General features: G+C 45.1%; 1 long non-coding RNA gene across 12 annotated transcripts in view; it reads left to right on the top strand.

Annotated features, from left to right (window-relative positions):
* The window catches only part of LOC130155324 (uncharacterized), a 50,370-nt gene that overhangs the window by 11,339 nt on the left and 15,652 nt on the right, over positions 1-23,379 (top strand). The window contains exons 2-4 of one of the 12 annotated variants that reach the window (XR_008824007.1): positions 3,121-3,234; positions 22,212-22,315; positions 23,273-23,368. The exons of 7 other annotated variants lie outside the window; for them this stretch is intronic. This is a non-coding gene — a long non-coding RNA (uncharacterized LOC130155324). Of the gene's footprint in view, positions 1-3,120; positions 3,235-22,211; positions 22,316-23,269; positions 23,369-23,379 lie in introns of all 12 variants that reach the window. 4 more of the 12 variants (XR_008824004.1, XR_008824008.1, XR_008824006.1 and 1 more) reach the window with 4 other exon arrangements.

Raw genomic sequence — 23,379 nt, 5'->3', positions numbered from 1 at the left:
TGTGCGTGGGAAGCAGTTTCCAATTTTGTTCCTGCAATGGGCTGTAATCGCAGTGAATGCCCTCTGGAGATCAGGCTACCTGGTGCTCTCTGCACATTAGGCAGATAATTGACAATTATCATTTGTGACTTTATATATGCAAAAGAACATAGCTGCAATGAGGATTTCTGGACCCCTTGGAAAAATGTGACTCAAATTGCTAGCATTTGTATTTCTTGTTCATAAAGTGTATTTGAAGTGAATGTGAAGTCAGGAATTACGATCTAAAATTAGCTCATTGGGCCAGTTAAACTTGTTGGTCCCTTGCAGAATGACTAAATGTACTCTCCAGGAGGAGAGAGGAAATTGCGTCTTGCTGAGGACAAGAAAGAAGTGGCCCTGAAGGTTTTTTTTGAGAGGCACAATCAAGAACAGCTTCAGGGAATGGTAATGAATAAAGAGCACTTCGCACAATTATAGCTGCCCCTGCCTCATGCTGGGGACGTTGTGATCACTGCAGTGGCATCCTTTTGTTCAGGAGAGGCTCCTTCCACCACCCTGCACAGCCCCAGTCACCTTCTGATGTCTTGATTTCAGCTGTGTGGATTTCCTGCACTGCAACGCCCACACAGATGAGTAGCATGTGGAGTCATTTCACCTCAAGCTGCGTGGTAGAAAAAGCTTCCTCTTGCGTGTGTGTGTCTCTCCTGTGTTTGGTGCTGCGTTGTAGGTTTATCCTGGAAATTTACCTTGGCTCTCAATCCTGTAACCCCTTAGACAAGGAGTCCTTGTGCCAGTGCACATGTGCTTCTAGCGTGTATTTTCTTGTCCATCTGGTGAGGCAGATTAGTGCCCAGGCTGCTTTTGAAGCTGAACTCTGACCTGCCCACTTTCCAATAAGGATGTAGATTAAGTTGGAGGAAGGGAGCTCAGCTGTGGTGAAGTTCCAGCACAGTCCTACTAGTTATCAGGCATGGGTTTTCCTCAGGCAGCTCTCTTCTTTCTAAGCAAGCATTTTATCCAGGAGGATTTTGAGGACTTTGGATATTTGGGATGTCTCACATCTGCAAGTGTGGAGCATCGGAAGGTCCTGTGCTCTGGGTGAACTGTAACTATAGGGTATGTAAAATAGAGTTGACACAATCATGGACATATCAGACTACCCCCTCCCATATGTGTTAGCCATTGCACACATCTGTTTCTCTGTGAGATACTCCAGGCAGAGGTGGAAGTTCTTAAGCCTAAAAGGAGCTCTTTCGGTGTGCCCGTGAGAGCCAAGCCTTTCAGTAGGTCCTGGCTTAACTTCTTCAGCAAAAAGTGTGGGTGCCTCAAGTCTGTGTTCATATGGTTGTGAAGCTGGAGACACCAGGAATGCCTGGACAACCTCTGCCCAGACAGACTGTCCCGAGTGAAAAGCTTCCACTGGAAAGCCTCCCATATTTCTGTACCTGTTTCAGCACCTTTCAGGACACCAGGAGAAGTTTTCACAGAAGCATCAGACCTCACACAGCCGATGGCACATCCAGAACAACCCATGCATGTCATGTCCAGGTCTCTTGCCCTGGTGTAAAGTAACTGTCCAAGCTCCTCTTCAGTCTTCCAAAAATTTTGTGACAGCACTGTACCCAGTCTCACAGGACAGATGTTCTGGGAATTATTGTAAAAAAAAAAGGCTGGGAAACAAAGAACAAGGCTCTTGTAATCTTCTTCAAAGAATGCAAAGAAAATCTTTATCTTCAATAAATGACATTCCTGCTTTTTCCTCAGTCTTTGTTTGACAAATAGTTTTCTATTTACAGCCAGTGCATTTTAATGCCTTCTCCCCCCCATCCTACTGGGTTCCTATTTTCTCCTTCTGACAATGTTACCATATGGTTCTATTATTCAGAGATTCCTAAACATGTATTGCAACAGTCCTGAAAAATAATTAGGTGCTGCTGTGGTGTAAAAACACATCTGTGATCAATGGCTCCCTCTGGAAATTATGGGACAAAATGTCCCCAAGACATTTTTCTATCTTTCTACTTTCTCCCTGCCCTTTTCTGTCCCTCCATGCCCGCCCTCCCACCCCAATCCTTATAAAGGGAAGGAAGCCTGTGTGAACAGGTATTTTTATTTTCTTTCTTAAAAGCAATGTAGAGTGTGATTGGTAGATTTTTCTGAGCTGCAGCTAGAGGAAGAAATGTCTGGGGAGGAAAAAGGTGTATATTTAGACTCTATAGATTGAGAATAGTACTTAATTCTGTGGTGATAACCAATGATTTACACCCTTTAATCCAAAAGTCCTTCTGTGCCCTGTGGGGAATACAACATATGTCCAGCAAATTGGTAACCATATGCTTCAGCAAACATGCAGTCCCTTAGTCCTTCCTCTGCTCCATTCCATTGATAGTTCCCTGCTAAAGCAGTCTGGTCTCACAATTTACTCTGCCTTCATTGAAGGTTTTGTCAAGGGAAGGGTTATTTTTGGATTCCTTCTAATATTGCACGTTCTGTGTTTATGAAAGGTTTCAGGCAGTTGGTTTTGCTGGAGGATTTCACAAGTGAATCGATGAGTAAAAGTTTTCTCAGCTCCTGATGGAAGAGGCAGGCATATCTCCCACACAACTTTTTCTCCCAAGAGTGTATTGGGAAAATAAATTAAAATCAGCGTTATCAAGAACAAGTTTCACAGAGGCTTTTCAAAATCATTTTGCTCCTAAACCCTCTGTTTTACCCTACCATGATAGCCCTCTGGTACTGCTGCTGAAACTGCACAGGTACAGTATTTGTCATGACAGGAGGCTTCTTTGTCTCCTTGGCACATCATGAAAAAGAAAGGAAAAGGACACACCGATACATGTTTTTCTGTCCTTGTGGCCACCTTTAAACTGAGATGCTGTAACAGAGCAGGAGCACTGGCTGGAAGGTATAACTAGATTGTGCAAAGGGGCACCGAGTATGTTAGCCTGCTGCTGCCCTGCTCCAGCAGGAAAGATTATCCCAGATAAGCAACAGCAGGGTAATGTTCAACAAATTAGCTTGACTGATGAACCTTGAACTCTTGTCAGTATTAATGCCTGCGAAGTTAAGCAGACCCAGGCTTTATTATGAGGACTTTTCCTCAGAGGCCAACGCAATATAACCTATTTTTTCTTGCAGATGCCATGTAGGAGGGGCTCTGGGTCTTGTCTGAAGATCCCAACAGGCTTTTACAGATAGATTTTTTTTTTTTTTCCTAACCTGAATAAGCCAGTGCATTGACAGTAACTGGAGGTGAGTGGGTTTGGTGGTGCTGTGGGTTGGGGTTTCCTCTGCTAAGCTTTTCGCATAAGGACAATCTTTGCTCTGTGTTTGCACCATGTTGAGGAGTGTGGAGCAGCTCAGCCCATGACCAGTGTTTCTAGACACTGCTGCAACGGTGGTAATCCAGGCAAGCCCTGGACAGTCTTGATTACTCACCTGACAGCATGGTATCTGACAGTTCATATGCCTTCTCCACACTTAGACACTTGTTTCCTCCCAATGCATACCTTCAGCCTCTCCCAAACTCAGACTCAGAAAACCAGTGTGCTGTCAGTGCCTGTCAGTCCTCTGTCAAAGGCTGCTTCTGAGTGAGCACAGTATTATTAAGGTTTACCAGCCTGCTCATCCTCTCAGCAGCCAGGTGCTACTTGGTCATTTCTTGGAGCTTTTCTCAGTGGGAGGTAAAATAAAAAGTAATCTTCCAGACTGCGGTGGCAGCGGAGTCAGCCTGGTGCCACACAAGGGCCCCACCATAAAGTAAGATTCGTGGATTGTAGTTGATGGCTGGGTTGTCCCAGAAGTGCAGAGCCAGGTGTGCCATGGGGGCAGCCTGCCTTCCTGGGTTTGAAAGGTGAGAAGGCCGTCTTCTGTTCACCTGGCCTTCTGACGAAGCCCCTTTAGTACAGCCTGTATCACAGCTGGGTACAGCAATCAAAGGAAGGAGGCACGGGGAGTCACTGCGGTGCCACCAGCCAGAGATGATGGAAGAACCTGGGGGGGTGGCTGCCAGCTGCTGGGGCTGGCAGGCTGGGAGACCCAAGGGGACGCCAATGGGGAGCTAAAGCCTGGAACTGTGCTTTGCTTTAGTGCAGTTTAATGTGCTGAGGAATCGTTTCACAGTTAAAGTCTTGAAGCAATTTGTGAAGCGATATGTGGGAGCAAATTACACACACTCCTCTGACTCCTCTGTTGAGTTCCTCGCTCATCCATTCATTAATGGGCATCTCTTTCAGCCGTAGAGAAAAGCAGTTGCTAAAAAGGGAAAACACACCTTAAATATTTGCTGATATGTATTTGAAAACCATCTGGAATGAGTGGAGTAATTGGTGTCAGATGTGAACTCTCCTGGGATGTTAATGAAGGGATGGGAAATGTTGGTGATCTGGTTTTACGGCTTGTCTGTGGGGTCCCAGTGCTTCCGAGGTACAAGAACAAAGATCAGCCTTTTCTTTGAGCTCCAGCATCTGTTGGAGGGGCCTTAGAGATACAGTTCCCATAAGGAAGAGAGTACTTGTACTGTCACAATATCTAATTTTCTTCCCCTTCTATTCCTAATTTGGCACGGTGCTTGCCTGTCTCCTTCCCCAGGGTACTTGCTTGGTTTCAGTTGCCTAAAGGGTAGACTGGGAGAAAATCAAGGTTTTTATTCTTGCCTCTGCCAGAATATTCTTGTAACCTTGGGCAAACAGGTTTCTATGCAAGACTGAAATAATTTTATACAATGCAGGCAGTTGTTCTCTATTTCAGAGCAGTATGGGGAAGTTTGTTGGGTTCACATTTGTAAGATTCAGACCTGAGCTGAATTTGCCTAGACTGGTTAGGGGAATCTGAGGTTGAGACTTGAGTTCAATCTGTTCAGTTCATTTCTGAGTTCTTCTGGGGGTGCCTGTTCACATTGAATAATCTTCCCAGTAGATAGGCTAAAATATAAAATATCTATGTTTATTCTGGAGGAGTAACACCAATTTATATATATATATATTTATATATATACTTCAGTGGAAAAGCTATTTTTGTTGCAGCAAAGGCTAAAAAAGAGAATATTCCTGGAAAGAGCTGTGCTGTGTTCATTGAATATTACTGTGTGTCTTTGCTTCTCATCTGCTAGCTAGAAAGGGGCACCAAACAAAAGCCTTTTTGTCATGAAAATCACCCGCCAAACTCTGCCAACTGTCACTCAGAGAAACAATAAGTTTGAGAGCCAGATGTACCTCCCACCAAAAATGTATGTGAGCTTGAGTTAAAGGATGGAGAAAGAAATTTGCTCTCATAATACTCCACCAAAACAGTGCAAAAGCAGCTCTGCCAGCACTGCTCCTCTGTGCTATCAAGGGAGTTGATGGGACCATCTGGCTTTCTCTGGGTTCAAGTTTTCATGGGCACAGTTCCCATCAACACCACAAAACGGAAATAATTTGTTCCCAGACCTGATTGCAACACAAGTTGTAATTGTGTCCTTGACTGTTACAGTCTAGATTGGGCCATAGGCTAATTTAGGATGAACCAAGAATATAGATGGGAACAAATATGACAGAGGAATGTCATAGGTTGAAACTAAATTTGGCCATAGCTCATAAATGAAAAATTGAAATCGCAAGTCCCCAGACAGGCACAAAGGGGTTTATGATGCTGTTCTTGTTCACATGATGTAGTCTCAAGGTTTAATGCCACCAGGAGTACCTTTCTCTTTCCAGATGTCAGCTGGTACTTTTAGGGGCCAAGGAGTCACTGATGACACTGCATCCCTACACACATATCAGCACACCAGCTTCAAATGTGGGAGCTGAAATGACAGCAAGTGCACTGGATTGATTTGAAGGTGCAGTTGAAAGGGACCATCCAAGAAAGCAGCTGGTTGCTTTAGGTGTATCCTGCAATCATAGAAGTAGTATAATTTGATGCTGATGCGGCAGCCATTTGAGACAGATTTCAGGCTATTCAAATCAGTTATTTGCTCAACAAGCCCAAAATTACAGTGCCGTGTGCTTGGTTTGCCTGAATGGACAGGCAAAGGGAGTAACCACCTTTACACACACTGACAGCTACCACACCAGAGCAGGTTTAACAGTGTAGAGCATCAACAGAGGCATCTCCAGTGGCTTTTCAGCATTTACTGGAACAGTGGTAACTTCGAAGCAAGAAAAATATTTCACAATAGAAGAAATTCCCTTTTACCCCTAGGTAAATATGTACACCATAAATAATGCTGTAGGTATTGTGTAATGCTGGGGTATTTTTGTCTCTGGTGGGTGGCATACATTTAGCTCAGGATTCATGCTGTCCAGTAATTTCCAAATACTTTGTTTGGCTTGTCAAATCACAGGTCTCCCTGGGGGGAGGGTACTTCTCTGACCCAGCCTAGTGTCCTGTTGTAGGTGGCAGGGAGATGTGGTACTAGCGTAACTATGCTGATTAGGTGAGTGGGTTGCTTCTGTTTCGTTTTTAAGTAGGAGGGCTGCAAAGCTTCTTGTGACTATACTGCTGTTCTAGTAAGAGGAATTTTTTCTATAACACAATGCTTATTCCCTTCCCCCTCTGCAAACTGTGCCTCTCTGCTGGGTACAGGTGAGACTCCTCCAGTGGTGCTGGGCAGCTGATTAATGCAAAGTATTATCTCCCTGTGTAGGGGTGCCCTGGGTATGTTTTAGGATTCTTAACCATCACAGCATTCAGTTGTACTCTTAACCATACATAGCCAGGGAAGAGTTGCTGATAACATCCCTTTCTCAAGGATTACATTTAGAAGCCGTGTATGTGGGCTGCAGCTTTGACTGCATCATCTTATTCGTTCCATTACCCATAGATATCAGATATATTCAAATCCTCTCCTACTTTCCAAAAAAAAACGTTGATCAAAACAGTTCTCTGAGTCTGAGCTGGCCATTGCCCAAAAATATTATATAAGAGCTGTAGGGCTACTGACAAAAACTGCAGAGCATCTCCATCGAGTCCATAACAAGCTACAGACTTATATTTCCTCCTTTTCTCTCTCTGTAACTCCTCTTTGATTTCTTGATTTTCCCCCACGATGGAGCAATAATATACTACTCTTTACAAAGCCAAAACACTGCTTGTGTTCGACTAGCACAGAAAGCTGCAAACCAGGCTTTCAAAAGGTAATAATGCTTTAGTGCAGCTACATACACAACAAAAATTGTTTGAGGGAAGCAAGATGCCAGAATTAGAAATTCAGTGCTGGAAAACAGCATGCATTTCTTGTTGCTGTGATGTTATTATATAGAAAAAGCTGCTGCCAGGCCAAGTCTTCTGTATCTCTCTTTGCTAAACAGAGAGAATCTGCCCAAATATCAGCCCTTCTCTGCATCAGCTCAGTGACTTTCTTAGTAACTTCCAAATAACTGGCTCTAACAGACTTGCTCTGACATAGCCTACTTGTGAGTAAGTGCCTCCTAAATAAACTTCTACCAGATTCATTGGGTGACACCAAATCACTCCTTCATTTACCATGTTGCTACCTCAAGTGATGATTTGGGGAGGTCGGTAAGACCAGGGGAGATTTCCTGGCTCTCTTGGTGTTGCAGACCAGATTGACTCAATGTTCCTGGCAAAATCAGCGTACAGTACTTCTCTTCCATGGCAAGAACTTTGATCACTTTCAGAAGCAACCCCATTTGTGATCCCGTTATCTGGTTTATAACACAGAAGTGATCCACTACCGTTCAGCCTCAAAACATGCTTTTAGAGAGAATTTTGTCTTGCTTATCTTTGTGCTACGCTCAATGACTTCTGACTTCATTGGTTTTGATTTATTTTTTTTAAAGTACATCCTTGTTTTCATTTAGAAAATCCAGATATGAGGAGTCCAGACTTACCGTGGTTAATGCAGGCACAGGTGATGCAGGAGTGACACAGACAAATCTGCAATTCAGCTGTCGCCACCTTTGTGCCTGCTGAAGCAGCTGTATGAAAGTTCATGTAACACTGGGGAGGAAGGAAGGAAGGTTTGTTCTCAGCATTTAGATCTGAAAAACTGGAAATACTGGGTCCTGTCAGTGGTTTCCTCACCAAGTTCTGGCCTGGAGACAGGCCTGGACTAAAGCTTTGAGCCTTTTGCTTTTCCACTGCTTGAGAAAGCACAGATTCCAAATTGCACTAAAATCCTTTCAAATGAAAATGCAAAAAAATCTACAAATCAAGAGGCCAAATTCTTAAATGTGTGATGGGTTATAATGCAAGTAAGTAATATCACGCCATTGTTTTTTGCCAGTCCAGTGAGTCTTCTGGATGGGGTGAACCGGACAACGGGTGAAAGTTGAACTGTTACCTTGTCTCTCTGGAGAGAGGTTTGGCAAAAGCAGTCTCATCCCCATGCTGCAGTGAGGAAATTGTGGCCCTAGGGACAAGCAAAGCTGGCCGTTTCAAGTCACTCTCCCATGACTTGGCAGTTGGGAGCTGCATTTCCACACTGCCAGGAACCGCCTGTGCCCTTTGTACTGGCTGGCGTCTGTGCTGGAGGCTTGGGGGGAAATGTCTGAATGGCGAAGTCTCTGCTGGGAGACATCGTTCCATCAGGGTTGAGGTATCTGCTAAAAGAACACCCCACGTTCAGCTGGTACTTGTGTTGCTGGACAGGGAACCCCATAAGTAGAAGACATCAGGCTCAAGCCTCTAAACTGAGTGCTTACGGTGTTTCTTTATGATTTCAAAATGCAGGAGGAAGTAGCTGTTGTGTTTCCTTTGCAGATTTCCCTTCTAAAGAGGATGAACTGCTCATTTGGGAAGCAAATACATGTCTCGTTTCAACTTGTAGCTTTAAGCTACAGTCTTCTGTGGCCAGTTTCTGGTGACCGGTGAACCAAGGCGGACCAACTTGAGGCTGGTAATTCTTTTCAGAAGTACAGAACACTCACGAGATTATTTGACATTGCTCAGATGAGTGGAATAAGGGTACCACTCCCACCTTCTCCAAAATTAGGCATTCACAAATCCATAATCTCAGAAACTCATTCCTAGGATCGTCAGAGCTTCACATCAGCCCAGCTTTATAGAACTGCCTGCACTGACATCCACCATAGTGTTTGCTATAAAGGAAAAATCTGCTGTCACAGAACTTCTTCCACTAAAATTTAATGGTCTTTACCCACGTGAGGCTAGAAGGAATTGTGTAGTGTACTGATTTGCTTATTTTTTATGTATATTTGTATTTATATATATGTGTGTATATATATAATATTAACCCCCCAGTAATATTGACTTGGTTAATTTTTTAAAGTAAACCATTCCACTTTGGAATTTTTTCTCAATTTGTATCAACGCTGGGGATCCTCAGTGCACACAAAGCAGGTTGGTTTGCAATTCATGAAGCAAATATCTATTTTGATTATTCTGTGTGATGGATGCAGAATGAACTTTCAGTAAAGAAGGTCAGCGTTCAGACTTGTCGCCTTACAGGCGGTACTATTATGTTCCTACTGCAGTTCAGTTTTTGGTTTCCTCTGTCATCTTCTAATGTTTCACATGAAAGTTCACCTCTGAGTTAAGCATACTCAGTGGGACACGGGGCATGTACTCTACCTAGCTGTTACGAATTACGTGATTTCTCTAGAGTGCTAGGTGCATGGATTTATGCTTCAGGTTTGCACTGTGGCTGAAAGAAGCAGTCCTGTCCTCCCCTGAACATCTGGCTGCAGCTTCCTGCCACTTCCCTTGTTGGTGCTGGCACTTGGGATGGGGAGAAGGATTAGCTCCTACCTGTCCGAAGACTTTTCAGGATTTTGGTTTTGATCCAGATCAGCCGGCCAGTCTGGCAATGCACCTGACGCTGTGATGACCAGTGCCCACATGGGAGAGCTGGTGGCAATGTATGGCAAGGAGGAAGCGGACTCAGACTGGCTTTAGCTGATCACAAAACCAGATCCTTTAATGAAAGCTACTGGTCCGTGTTAGCACTGGTTCTCCTTCTATGCATGTCACAGCCGTCCTACCTCCAAGTGCTGGCTGGGTTTCATGCTTGGAGTTGTTTGCAAAGTCTTCCCTCTCACTAAGGTCCTGCTTTGGTGTAGGTCAAGCCACGTTATGGAGCTGAACAAAGACTCTAGTCTTCATCTGATTAGATCTATCTGGGGATTTACACTGCACCCTCACCCTAAGGTTTCACTTCTTGCTTCTCATTCAAAGGAACTACGAAACTCAAAACAAAAGTTAGTCAAAGCCACGACAGCTCCCCTGTTAGCTTTTTTCTTTTGGGAGCAGAGGCATATGAAACGCAACCTCCAGGTATCACTAAACTTATTGGCCGACTTAATTCAAGAGGCCTTTGGCAGCCGTGCCGAGGCAAGGTGTACGTCAGGAGCAGAGCTGGCAGTGCGACCTCGGGTGAAGGGTTTGGTGGGGAGAGGTTTGTGCTTTTAGGGACGATGCCTGCGCTGGTTTTCGCGCTCCGGGTGCTGCTGTGTGTTTCTCAGGCAGGCTGGCTAGGTGGCCCTGGGACATCCCTGGGTCCCGAGGGGAGTGGGGCTGCCTGAGAGTCAGGTCGAAGGATTGTTTTAGGGGGAAGGAAGGAAAAAGAACAGCTGACACTGCTTTTCAGTGCAGACGTGACTTCAGAGCTGCAGGGAGAATCTCTGCCATCTGCTGTATCCTCGAAGCACTTGGACCTGGGATGAGGCACCTGTGGCGTTCATGATCATTCAAGGTGTCTGCTGAGCTTGGGTAGGGGTCTGTTAGCATGGCTGTACAGGATGTCCCTTACAGGGTCACCTGATGGGGAATGGCTCTGCTTCTCTTCTTCATGAAAAATGCCAATGAAAGTGAGCAATGTGTCTTTAGGGCAACTGCTGTTTTCTTTGAAGAACCAGGAGGCATGATTTAGTGGAATTGGTAGACTTACCTCACTCCTGACACCCAGGGTGTCTCATAAGCAATGTCTGAACTCTGTGATGTTTGCGGACTGATAACTGAGATCAGAAATATTTCTTCTGTGGTTGCTTTTATGAGGAGAGCACTTTTAAGGTTTTCTTACCACCTGGCGGTATGCAAAGCTGTAGTAAGTGTGTAAAGAAGACTCTTCACCTCTATTCTGAGAGTGTCAAATGATTGTTTTAAAATATGTACGTGTATTTTGTGACCTTTGATTGCCTGATGAAAGTCCCAATGCCATCTGGCAGTGGAACTCCAGCACAGGTTATCTACACTGGCCTCAGCCACACAGTGAGGCCCCCATGTAGTTTCTGAGTGCTCCAGCTGCTCTTCTCCATCAGACAGCATCATGTGAGGCAACATGCTCCATTCAGGATTTTATAAAACCATGCAAAATGTGAGATGGTCTCTAAAGAAGGGTCTTTGCAAGGTGTCTCAGTGTCTTTGCTTGTCACCAGTGATCCCTTCTGGATGCTCTTTCCTGACATGATGCTTGTGCCCAGATACAGATGTGCTGGTTGCACAGCACCACATTGTGAAAGGAATTTGCTTCCTCCCTGAGAGCTGGGTGATGTCTGTAGCCTGCTGTGTGGCTCTGGTGATACATCTCTCTCCTGAAGAGTTTGAACTGGTAAATTCACAACATTTTCTTCAAAGTGACTCTGACTAGTATTATTTTGTAGGCTTTTGCCCACTGTGTCCTGCCCCACTGTTTTCCAGCAGCTGTGGGCAGACAGCAGAGCTGCTTCAAACTCCCTCCACCAGGAGCTCTTCCTTATACCTATCTGACATCACCAAGTTCCTGTGGGCAGACACAGCTCTGGGCACTGTTTAGATCAACATCTGAAGAACTCCGAGGCTTGGGCAGCTGCTTGTCTCTGTTAGAAAGCTGACCGAGGGAGGAAGAGGAACAGAAGGCAGTCAATGAGCAGAACTGACTCTGGCCTGGCAGCTCTGCTTGCTTTCAAAAATACCAGAGAGTCTCTAGGGCAAAAGGCAGAATTTCTTTCATTGCTGTTAATAGTCACTAGAGGATTTGCTCAGGACTTGAAGGCCTGCAGCAGTTAACTGTCCATGTCCTAATGCTGGACTCCTAAGAGCACTTTCTAGCACCTGCATCTCTTCGGAGCTGTGTGTCTTCAAAGGCTGAGTAAGTCAGACAGGAGAATAGCTACTTGGGCATGACTAGGAATGGCATGAAAAGCTTAGCAAAAGGAAATGGCATTCCTCATGGGATATCTGAGGCAGCGTTGCGAAGGAAGTGGTTGAAACCCATAAAACCTGTGTCACTGCAGGCTGGGTTGAGCAAAGCGCTGAGGCAGGGAATGCTCATGGGCTGCTCACAGGACGACCTTCAGGATTACAGTGTCCAAGTCCAGTGGCTGGGATCTTCCTTTTCAGAAGAAAACCGAGTGGAAAGTCCTGCAGCTGAGCAGTCCCATGAAATCCCCACCTTTTCAGTGGCCTAGCGAGACTGGCAAGCGGGGACATTCTTCAGAGTTTGGGTAGAGCTGAAGCCTATCACTAGGTGACCCTTCTGGACCCGTCAGCAGGAATTTCTGCTGCCTCTGCCTCAGTTCAACCCACTCCCACACAGAAGGGTTAGGGTCAATTGTTAACCTCTGCTGGCCCACACTCCTCCAGGAGGCTGAGAGGCACAGGCTGCTTTGTGTACGAAATTCCCAGTCTCTGAGGGAAAGGCACTGCCCAGACCAACCATTGCAGCTCTCCCACCCCCAGTTATCCCACAGCTTCGTTCCCACGTTGTAGCAGTGAAGAGGAAACAGTGAGCTAGACCAAAGGCATTGCTGTTACTTAGTCACTTCAGCCACCAACCTCCTCCTTCCAGACTTTTGTGGAAAGGTGGATTTTTCTGTAAGTCTCAGCTTTTTGACTCTAGCCTGGCAGATAGGGAAGCACGTGGGCTGTGGGACCTGTCTTTTGGGTGGGTGTGCTCTTTCATCTGTGGGTCAGTTGTTGCTTCTAAAATCAGTGCACACAATGAACCAGACAAGGTGGTTTTTTTCCTTAGGGAAGGGAAGTTTACCAGAATAATTATACTTTATGTTACACCCATATTTCCAGCCTATATGAACATTCTTATTTCGAAAGAAGTGTGTCCAAACAGAGCGTGTTCTTAGCAGTATGATTATGCTAGTAAATTTTGAGTGGAGAGCAGCCTTCAGACACAGGTGTTATTTTATAGGGTTAAAAGTATTGTTACAGACAACCATGACCACCTGATTGCTAGCAGTCTTCTGTTGACTTATGCTGTAACTTACTTTCACAATTTCATTTTTTCAAACTCTTTCAGAATCATCTTTAATTATTTCAGGACCTGAGATCCGTTTTCTCTGCCTCTCCCTCACATCTGAAATGCATAGTTTTCTTTTACAGGCTGAATTTGATGACAGTCGCAAGTGCAGTGTGAAAACCTGGCAGTTCTGAAAAGCAAGTGCAGAATTTCATTACACACAAGCCCCTTCAGACAGGGCTTGTACAACATGTGGATCTCCCCACAAGCCCAGCAGCAGTACACTTAACAATTTAGGCTCAGCATTGTTGTCAATATCTTTTGCAGATGGCAACAGCTTGTGCCATGTGAGAGGGAAGGGAAATTTCCTAGCAGAATACCCTTATGTACAAGCTTAATAGAGACACCTTTAGGAGGACTCCGTCATTAATTAGAATCACAATTCCCCCCAGGATATTGATGCAGGCTGTGCTTGCAATGTATGCAAAACCATGACTCTCGGAAATATGTTTGGCAGAGCAAACAAGAGACACACAGCATCCTGAAAACCTCCACCTGAGGAAAAGTCAGTGTTGGTTTCCTTGAAGTGCTTATGAACATCAGCAGCCAGCAGCCAGGAAACCTTAGAAAGGGAAGAGCAATAATGTAACAGATCATTATCTGTGTTCCATTATGGACATAAAGCCCGTTTAGCTGGGCAGCACACGCACGAATTAGTACCTAGCGGCCCCAGTCAAGAGTATGTCTGCACAGTCACGTTCCCTCGCCAAGGCTTAAGAGATGGTCCTTGCTAATGCATCTAAATGGCTTTGGAGCCCAGCAGGCCCCAGCTCTCCAGCCAGGCTGAGCTGTCTGCACCTGACCATGGAGGTGCTCCCTCTGATATGGGACAGGTGGTGCTGGCATCTGTGTGCAGGCGCAGGCTGCGATGGCTGCAACCCGAAAAGACCAGCGAAGGATCTTTTTTCTTTTTGAGAGGCTTGCGTGTTGCCTCGCAGTTGTCTCATTTCTCATCCATCCCCCTCAGTGAATGTGCAGCCCTGGGCTGCACGTCCAACTGGTTCCCAGTATTGTGCCCATGCAACTGTATCATCCTTGGTATATTTTTAGTGAGGGGAGAGGCAGCTCATAGCAAACCTGTAGCGTTAGTTGTCTGCTGCTAAAAATCTTGTGAAACAGAGATCTAAAAAAAGGTTCAGTTACCAGCTTGTTTACATTTTTTCCAGCTACGTTCACTGGCCCCAAGGAAAGTGTGTTGCTTCTCTCCAAAATCTGGCTTCCCAAAGGGCAAAAGAAGAGCTCCACTCCTCTAGATGGCATCCACCAAAGCATACATCAAAGAAAGGAGCTTTTTAAGGGAGCCAGTACGAAACACTGAGCATAATTATTTAAATCTTACCCCATTCTGTGGCTCCTGTGGCCTGGGAGGAGGCTGCTGGGCTTCATGATGCTTGAAGGTCCGTGCTGGTGCCTTTTCTTTTGAAGGCTGAACAAGAAGCATTTCTTCCCAGCAGAGCCAGAAGTGACTCCAGTAAGCAGCTGTTGCACACTGGGCTCTTCTCAAGAGGGGAGATGCCTTTCTAGAGCTCTGCCTCATCTGCCCAAGGGTTCTCCTAACCATCAGACTAGAGTCTGCTTTGTGGAAGAAGGAGGTGTGTGAGAGGTGCTCTTGATCCATCTTGTTGGAAGTGTGTCACACTGCATAAACTAATTCACTGCTGAGCCAGAGATGGGCTTCTGCAGCCCGGTGGCTCAGAGGCTTATGTGAGGGACAGAGGTGCTGGTTTCACTGATTGCTACAGGCCCTTAGACAGGGCTGGGAGGACTGGTGGGGCTGGAAAAAAAAGAAAAAGATTTTAACCCAAGTCCATATTGCAAATCCTGGGGTTCTTGTATTTGGCTCAGTTGTGTCTCTGCAAATGTAGAGATGGGCTCAAAACGAAAGACAAGAAGAGTTGTGAGGGGAGCCCAACACCTCAACAATGGAAAATGACAATAAACAATAGTTATTTCTTCCCTGTTACAGGTTTTGCAGGATGTCCTAATTACCTTGACATTATTAGTACGGAAGTTGTGCTCTATCCACCCACTAAGTACAGGAAACATGCCCAGTGCGTAATTCTATCCCTCAACTTGCATGCCTCTGATGGGCTGGAGTCTGAAAGGAAACTGAATAGCCTGGAAAGGTTAACCAGAGACAGAGAGAAATTAACCCTTTCATTTTCACTCACTGCCCATTATTTTTGGAAAGTAGAGTTGGTGGGTGGAGCATGGGGTGGTGCCATAGAGAGGTTGTTTACTTCCAGGCTTAGAGAAGTCTGGGAGCATTAGACCCGATGGTTTCAAGCAATCACAAGGATGCTGTTGTGCAGCTTACATCCTTCAGATATACCCAGTAAGCATGTGGAAATTTATTACGGGCAAATAATAGGAGCAAAGAGTTTGTAAGCTAATACATGACATATAACACATTAAAGAGGAAGAGCTACAGAAGAGGGGGCCATGTCATACAGCTTCAAGCTTGTCTCTATTTCCTAAATATGTAAATTTGCAAGAAATTTTAACTCAGAAGAGGCCTTGCCATTGTGGGCTGATTGTTTCCTCTCTATGCCCTGACTGGAGTGGGTGTTCAGCAGAGCAGCAGCTTGTGGAGCGGGGATGCTCTTCAGGCTATGCTGAAGGGATATGCACAAACCCAGCCGGGGTTCAGTGTGTGAGATACGCAGGGGTATTTGCACATTGAAAGGGTGGTGGAGTCTGTAGAGCTGGTCAAAGAGCAAACACAGATGGAGAAGGGAATATGGAGTGGCACAGTTCAAGAAGAGATTACTTGTATAGGTGTGGGTGTGATGTCTGAGTTTGGGAAAAAGAAGCAATAGGAACATATTCGGCAAGGCAAGGGAGGCCACAGACAGTCAAAAGCAAGAAGACGAAGTTAAACACAAAGGTTGAGAGCACTTGTGTGCATTTCAAATGCTGCTCTAATTTGTATCTATAGGACAACAAGGATTAAATGGAGATAATCCCTTTGCAATGGTTTAATCAGTATAGGTGAGTCAGTTCGCATCAGGATTGTATAAGTGTCGAAATAATTGTTTAAGTAAGTCATAGCAAAGGGATGGGAAGAAGTACTCAAGAGCGGAGCAAGATACACTCAGAAATGTTTATTCTTTGTTACAGCCATTTGGCAAGAGATAAAGACCAAGTCAGAATAATGTTGCACTGTCTTATTTGCACACAAAGTACATGCACACAAGAGTCTCTGCACAGTAAGAAAAGAATTGGCCACGTTTCTACTAACAGAGTGAAAAAGAGCTTTGCTTTTCACTGTGCATCCATCCTTTATCATCTGTGAAGGAATAGACAGTTTTATAAATTCGGTGTAAATGAAGCGTCTTCTAAAAAGGTGTTGCAGTGCTTTGAAGCTGTCCATCCCTGAGAGGTCTGCAGGGGCAGGGGTGCTTTTCATGTTTCATTCTGAGGAGTGCCGTAGAAGGTACCTGCTACACAGGAGGCTTGACTTTTGCTGTCATTTGTTCTGTGTGTTTCCCGTTCAGATATAAAAGTCATTCTGCTTGAAATTACCCATCTGGTCTTTGTGATTCAGGACAAAGCCACAAAAAAATCAAGACAGATTCTCCTGCCCTCCCTATTCAATACTGTGTACTTGAAAATTAAAGTCAGCACTGCAAGCAGATTTTTACTTGCACTTAAACACTTCCCTGAAATGTTTGTTGTAGCAAAGTAAGAAGTGAGGGAGGAGGAAAATGCAAATGCCCCAAAGCAGTATGAATCCTTAGAACTTCAGGTCTGAAGAAGTTACATTTGAGGCTTAGAGCTTTTCTCAGGAGCAATTTCACAAAACTAGACATTAGGTTTACGCGAAATGCTCACTTTGAAACCACGACTTGGATGACTTCTGGTGTTACGCTTTGTGGGTGGCTTCTTTGTTTATTTGTTTCTTAAGAAAAACATAGAAATTTCTCTTCATCCCACTTGAAAAGTCTCATGTTGGAAAACTCAGAACTTGATAGAAAAAAGTAACATTTATGAGCTTCTTGAATTCCCTCTGTTATGTTTTCTGTACCTCTGCTGATAATGCAAGTAAGGATGCTTAGAAAAGGGGAAGAAGGGGACAACTTGGTTATATCCTTCTCCAACTTTTAAAAATCTCATCCTGTGTGTTGTTTCGAGAAACCTGCAGACTAAGCACCTCCAGATGATTCAACTGACAAATTTATTTCTGTTTCCAAACTTGTTACTAAGGAAAGAAAAATGCAGTTTTCTGCTTGCAATTTTTTTTTAAGGACAACTGACTTATGCATTTCATAACATTTTTATTTTCATTTGGGATTAATTGCTTCTGTCATCAGGTGGTCAGCAGAACCAGAATAACAGGCTCCTTTCTGCCAGTTCCTTTTGCTAATTTGACAGAAAGAGCTGCTGGGACTGTGTCCTGGAGAAGCACAGGTCACGTTTGTTTTCATGCCTCTCCCTTCCAGCAACATGGGAATCATAGGAACGAGTGCTGAGGAAGTGGTGTGAGGAGGTGACACAGTGGCTTTTTGATGGCATTGTGTGAGTGCCCTGGGATCATCCTCTAATTGATACCTCTGGGCTGGCGAGGATGATGGGATGCAGGAACAGGAGCACGAAGGAGGAATGCAGGAGGTTTTGAAGGCTGATAATGCTTCTGAGAAGCCTGGAGAGCAGGCGTAGTAAGTTTCAACCAGAGACCAGGGAAATAATATTTTAAAGCCAAGCAAACAACGAACTGACCCAGGAAGGATAATTAGCAAAACTGAACAAGAGCAAGGTGCGCTGAGGCCCAGCTCATACTATGTTTTAAGAGAGACTGGCTTAAACTTCTCTTTTTCAATGTGTGTTTTTGTTCTCTGCTCTTGGCCCTCTTTATTGTGGGGCCTCTTATTGATGCTAGATCTGAACACAATTTAGTTAGGACATTTTAGCACAGACCAAATGAAATTTCCCAATTCCCAAATAAGCATTGCTGTAACATTTACAGCATCAAAGTAAATTGTTACTTTATTTGAGCTTCCTCTGTGTTTCCCTGGAACCCAGCAAGGGGAAGGAGCTTTTTTATGCTGTGGGGATGACAAAAAAAAGAAAAAAGTTAACTTTCCAGTAAAGCCACAGAGTGTCAAATCAGTCCAATTTGTTATTAGTCACCTCAGGACCAGATCAGCCAGTAGCTGTTTTGGGAATCCATGAGGGATTTTTTCCAGCTCACTCTCCCCTGTGGTGGTTAAGTCACAGCTTGCTCGTGGCCAGCTGATGGCTGGACACAGCCTGGGCTCCGTTCTGGCTTCTCAAAGCCTGACACGTAAACAAGAACTACGAAGTTTCATTAACTCCTTACCAAAACTATATCTTCCCATCCCTTTTCATAGCTGCCAAGCACTTGACAAGATTGGGAAAAACCAAACCAAGCCTTGAGATACGTGTTGGTTTATTTACTAGCAATTTACTTCCTAGGAAGAAGCACTTACAGCCATGCAGAGAGGGCATGCTGCTTCTCCTGCGTTGGGGGCGGGGTGGGGGGAAGCGGATTCCCCATCACTGATTTTCTCTTTCTCACTGCAAAGTCCTGCCTTATGTCATGGCCTCACCCTGCGGACCTCTGAAGGACCAGATCCTGCAAACGGTGGAGAATCCCATTAAATCAATATGTGTAAAAGCCTGGCCCTGGCTATCATGCAGAGTTGGGGGCAGAGGGTGGCATGTGACAGTGAGAAAACTGTTTTCTCTCTCTCTGTCCGCTGGAGGCTGGACCACAGAGCATCAGGTTGGTCTGCATTGCAGCCCAGCAGCTGATGGGTGCATGGGGCTGCACTGTTTTGGGCTGATATGGGTTAAACTGAGCAGTGTAGAAACAAAAGCCATTGCGTCCCAGCAGACTGCAATCCCTCACCTGACGTATCCCCTCCCTTGTGATGAACACTCCGTACCCACCCCACTGCAGCCAGGCTGTCACCTTGGCCAGCCTGCCCACTTATGTCCTTCACCTTGCTGATAGTGGAGCTAACTATGTGCTCCTAATATTCTCATATTCCTGCCTCCTCCCCTAACAGCTTTTCCTTTGTCGTCATCGTTTTCCCCACTCACTCTTCACCCTAGTCCCAGCCCTCTGTTTACCAATATTCTGCTATTATTAGGTGGCCCAGAAGTGCACACATGATATAGCACTGGTACCATGAGAGCTACAGGGCACATTTTTCTGTATTATTGACATGCTTCCCCTCTCTGCTATGAAAACATACCAAACCATCACCTTCCCATTCTCTGGTGCTTCCAACCTGTAATGCTGACAGGGCAGAAAAATTGTCTTTCACCCCGCTTTTGACCAGTACCCTTTTCTCTGCCATTAGGAGAGATGGTGCTGGCTTAACAGGGAGGGTGATGGAAGCAGAAGTGGATTCTCACACCTGATTTACGTCGTCTGTGGTGGACAGACTCAGAGCAGGCTGATCTGCCTTCTCAGTACAGTGGTCCCAAAGCAGACAACTAGAAATAATTGTGTTTGTGCTTGCATAGCATGTTGCACTGGCTGCCCTAAAGGTGGTCTAATCCTGTAGGGCTCAGGAGTGTGGGGGACAGTTGAGAAGCCTTGATTGGATTGTCACAGAGGTAGAGGTATTTTCAGTAATAGTAGTACTTTTTTTTTTTTTTTTTAGTAAAAGCCTAACATAACCAGCTTTCTTACTAGTGGTATTAAGGACAGCTGAGATCAGAATAATTATTTTTAAGTAGATAGTCACTTTTATGTCTGAGCATGGTTCCCTCACCACTTGTGTTTCACCCACTCTACTGAATTTTGCTCTTGACTTCTCACACAGTTTGGGCTAGCGGTGCTGGGACTGTTGTTTAGGCAGGTTAATTGCTAAAATCTCCCCTTGCAGCCTTATCTAGCTGGGAGGGTTACTCTCATGCATAAGCTTGGCCACTGGAAGCGGGGCTGGAGGCTGAGGCTTCGGTGCCTGTGCAGGCATCACCAACCTGGTTGTTTTTTCATATGCCTTTCTGATCCTATTCTATTCCAAACTATGCCTATAGGAAAGTATTTGCACTTGGGGCTTTCCTCAGTTAGGGGTGTTTCACAGAGCTGGTCATACCTTTTCTTCAATTTAAAAGCAGAAAATAGCTTTTCAATTGAAAAGTCCTTGGATGTAGCTCCAGGAAGAGGCTTGACAGAGCTTCGCAGACTTTATAGTACGTTTCTCAGCAAGATGTAAATCTTTCTTTCTTGTTGCTGTTAGACTCCTGCCATAACCACACAGGCAGTTGCCTCTGGTGTAGGACTGTTCTGCCCCATGCCAGCACTAGTCCTGGTGCAGCCCTGTGGCCGTGGACACACAGGGTACTGCTGAAGGAAGGAGCCAGGCAGACACTCCCTGTCTTGCTTCAGCTTGGACATCTGCAGTTTCAAGCAGCCGTTCCCTCAACGTAGCCCGAAGGTCTCGCTCTTGCCATGGTGCAAGGCATTTTAGTGGCTACCCATCACCAGAGAGAAAATCTTATTTCCCCCACAATCCTGCTCCTTGCCACCTTCTCCCACCATTTACAATGGCTCTGGTGCTCCTTGAATGCTTTGGATGAGTAGGTTAAATTTGCTATGCTAGAAATGATCTGCTCATCTCTTTTATTTTATATTTTTCTGTATTCTTTATTTCACATTTTTCTGAGCTGGGTGTCTCAGGGGGCTAGCAAGCTGGTTCAGCTGGAGCATATGGCTGGGCACTGCAGCTGCAGGATGTGGCAGAGAGGAGCAGGAACCTTTCAGTCTGGGCTCGCCCCATGTTGTGGGGCCCCACGTGATGCTCATCCCCATGCCTCTCCCTAGCTGGGTGGGTGGCAGTCTCTGTGCTGCTACAGCTGTGAGGCTGTGGGTCCCTGCGGGAGCCAAGCAACAACTGGTTCAGGTAGGTAGCCCACCAGGGTTTAGTTATGCTTTGCAGATCCTCTCTTTGACAGCAAGGAGCGAGTATATAGTGTGTGCTGCTGTCTGCTCCACCAAGTCTGTGGTCTGTGGCCCCCCGAGAGCTTGTGGACAGATATTGGCCAGTGCTCTGCTCCCCATAGGCCTGTTGACACAGTGCTGGTCACGGTGAATAAGCACTGGCTGTGATACTGATACCCTTCCTGTAGACCTCTAAGTCTCATAGTGACCCAAATTAACATCACTTTTCTCAGATGCATGTGTCTCACTCATCTCATCTTCTCTCTTATGTCCATCCCTGCAGCCTTCTGGGCACATGTGGCTTCTGCAGCCCTTTGGCCCTGTTCTTTGGTCGTGGTGTGGGCTCAGGATGTGGTGCAACTCTGCAGCACTCTGTTCGGAATCCTCCAAACCATGCATGACAGGAATGGAAAGCTGTCACTTGATCACTGGTTGCAGGAACAGTCTCACCAAGCCAGCTGACTGTGCAGCTGGAAGAGGTTAAAAATTAACCCTGCAATAATACATGTGGGTAATTTACTTTCTGCTGGTTTTGTAAGTAGTGCCAGTGTCATTCAAAGCAACCTAAAGCGGTGCAGGGCAGGGGGTACAGGGAACAGGGTGGGTATAGGCAGGAACTGGAAATATTTGTGGTTTATTATATCAAACAATGTAGAAAGCCTTTGATTTTTGTCAAGGGGGAGATACTTTGCACATGTTCCTCTGTATAGCTCTGTTGAGGAGGGTTTATATATGTTTTCCTCCATTACACCAAAGATACAGTTATCTGCTTCGTTTGCAGTGCCAAGAATGTCAAGCCTTCTCTTCACCATTTATGCACTGATCTTCCACAAAGGACACAGACATGAGGAGAGGGCTCTTTTGAACATCTCTGCCACGCAGAGACCAGGTGACTTCTGCTTAACTTAGTGAGGTGCTAGCAAAACTATCAGAGATTTTACACAAAAATCAGTTCCCCTACCAAGCTTTGTTTTCACTGCATAGTTGACCCAGCCCAATTACAAGCACAGATCTGCCTGTACTCCTATGACCTTGCTGATGCTGTGCTAATCTGTGTGTATCTGGTCACCAAGCCAGACTTTTCTGGTGTTTAAAGGCTGTACGATTTTTTTGCAGCCCCTTGGCTGCCATAGGAGAGCTAAAGAACATGCACTGGAGAACCACCACAATTCAAGTGATTTTTATTTCATTTTCCTGTCTGCAGTCACAGTGCAAAACAGGTAAGGTCCAGTCCCAGGTTCTGCCCTCTACAGCCAGCCAGGTAAGCTGGTCTGGACTGGGAGCACACCCTGGTCCAGTCAGAGGTTTGTCCTCTGTGTATTACAAGAGCCACTGATTTTAATTTGGATCAGAATATGAGTTAACTGTACAGTGGAGAAATACCCCCAGAGCAGCTTCTCAGGATGTTGTCATAACTCTTCAGTTGTGGAAAAACAGGGTGATAAGACCTGAATTTCTAGTGTTAATATTGGAGAGGAAAGGTATTGCAGGTTGGGTTTTTTTAATTCTTCAAAAAGAAGTCACCTTTGAAGGTCACCTTTTAAGAATTCCTTAGCTGTTCCTGGCCAGACAGTATGTGAGAAGCAATGTGGTTTTCTCTGAAAACAGCTCTGTAGAAAGTGAGCACTTTGACTTCACATAAAAAAAAAAAAAAAAGAAAGGAAGAAAGGAAAAAAAGGAGAAAAAGAAAAAAAAAAGCAAAAAAGAAATACAAGTCCCTGTGCTAAAAGGTCTGACTATTCTAGACCAAGCACAAAATCTATTACAGATGTATTAATTGCCTGTACTCTTTATGTAGTCACACATTACACCTGCTGTTTCCCGTAAGAGTCTAACACCAGTAGTGTTTTCCATCCCAAACTGGATATGATGCTGAAATACCACACAGAAAAGGAATTTGCGAGGAACAAGCCTGAGCTGTGTTAAACCAATGACTTAACATAACATAAAAAGAAAAAAGCCACCCAGGAAAACCAGATGATGAAATTTGCCACCACTCAATTAAAAAGTCATCCTTTCCTGTTGTTCAGTGAGCCCTGGGCTTTCCAAGTTCACTAGTCTTTCCTGGGATGAGTGACTCATAAACCTGATAGGAAAAGGCACCTGTTTTTAGCCAGAGGTTAAAGCAGCTCTCCAGTTACCAGAGTAAACAAAGGATTTATTTCTGTCCTTAGCAGTTGCCCTGCGAAGTCCAGGAGCACAGGAAGGCTGGCAGGAGCAATTACGTTCGAGCCAAGTTTGCTGAAGTCAGTAGAAGGTCTGTGAAGTCCATGGTAAGATGCTT

The sequence above is a fragment of the Falco biarmicus genome, chromosome 9 (genome assembly GCF_023638135.1).
Source record: "Falco biarmicus isolate bFalBia1 chromosome 9, bFalBia1.pri, whole genome shotgun sequence".
Taxonomy (NCBI): Eukaryota; Metazoa; Chordata; class Aves; order Falconiformes; family Falconidae; genus Falco; species Falco biarmicus.
Note: the sequence above shows the minus strand (reverse complement) of the source record. Positions and strands in the feature narration are given on the sequence as shown.